Genomic DNA, 1,062 nt, shown 5'->3' on the forward strand with positions numbered 1-1,062 from the left:
ACTTTTCTTTTTCTTTTACTATTGGCTTCTTTTCTCGTTGTTTTCCCGAGGTTTTGAGAATGACTTTTTATCTATTTTTTTTTCCAAAATGAAAATATATAATACCAATTTTTTTTTTTTAAATTCCTTCTTTTCTCAATAATGAATTCGAATTGATCTCTTTTTTTTTTTTTTTGCTTTCGTAAAAAGAAAACTAAAATTTTGTATCAATCTTACTATTATTATTCAATATTATTTACATTGACAATTCGTTCGTTTGAATAAAACGTGATGTATTCCAAGAAAACTTTACAACTCGGGATCTCTGTCTGAAACTGATTCTTTCCTAATTTGAAACTTGGTTCGATTTATTCTTCATCGATCTAGTTCAATTCTATCGAACTTTATTTTTAAAAAAAATTATATATAATATATATATTATATATATTTATATTTATAATATGTATTTTATATATATTTTTTTTTAAAAATATAGATATGTATAAATATTATAAATATATATATATATACATATTGTATTAATTTTCGTATATTATCGAATAAGTATCTTTCGAAAACAAAAGAAAAAAATTCATTCTCATTGATTCAAATTTTTTTAGAATCGGGGAAAAAAGGTATAAGAAAAAGACAAAAAATGGAATTAAAGAAATTTTCCGCAAAGAATTTTCCATTGATACACGAAGAAGAAAAAAAGAAATGGAACGATAGAAGCGACGATCGTGCAGCTCTTGTCTGAACCAAGTTCCTTATTCTAGTCTCGAAGATCGACATATCTCGAATAGTATAACATGGACTGAGAAATTTTAGACGTGCATCCACCACGTGTCCTAGTTAACAAGATAACATTAAGGGAGATCGCCTGGAGACGATCGATATTTAAAATCTCTCGTTCGTCTAAATTCTTTCTTTCTCTCACACTCTCTCCCTCTCTCTCGTTCCTTCCCAATCAAATTATCGCAAACAAAATCGCACGCATTCCCACAGAGCACCACCATCCTCTGTACATCAGTATCGCTTTTATTCATATAACTTTTCCCCCTTCTTTTTTTTTTTTTTTTTTTT

The 1,062-nt window shown here is 27.6% G+C and overlaps 1 long non-coding RNA gene across 1 annotated transcript in view; it reads right to left on the minus strand.

Annotated features, from left to right (window-relative positions):
- Positions 1–452, minus strand: part of LOC116186893 — a 1,124-nt gene extending 672 nt beyond the window's left edge. Inside the window, exon 1 of the long non-coding RNA XR_004151938.1 lies at positions 3–452. This is a non-coding gene — a long non-coding RNA (uncharacterized LOC116186893). The remainder of the gene's footprint in view (positions 1–2) is intronic.
- Between the last annotated feature and the right edge of the window lie 610 nt (positions 453–1,062).

Source organism: Apis dorsata, unplaced genomic scaffold, assembly GCF_000469605.1.
Source record: "Apis dorsata unplaced genomic scaffold, Apis dorsata 1.3 scaffold_72, whole genome shotgun sequence".
NCBI lineage: Eukaryota > Metazoa > Arthropoda > Insecta > Hymenoptera > Apidae > Apis > Apis dorsata.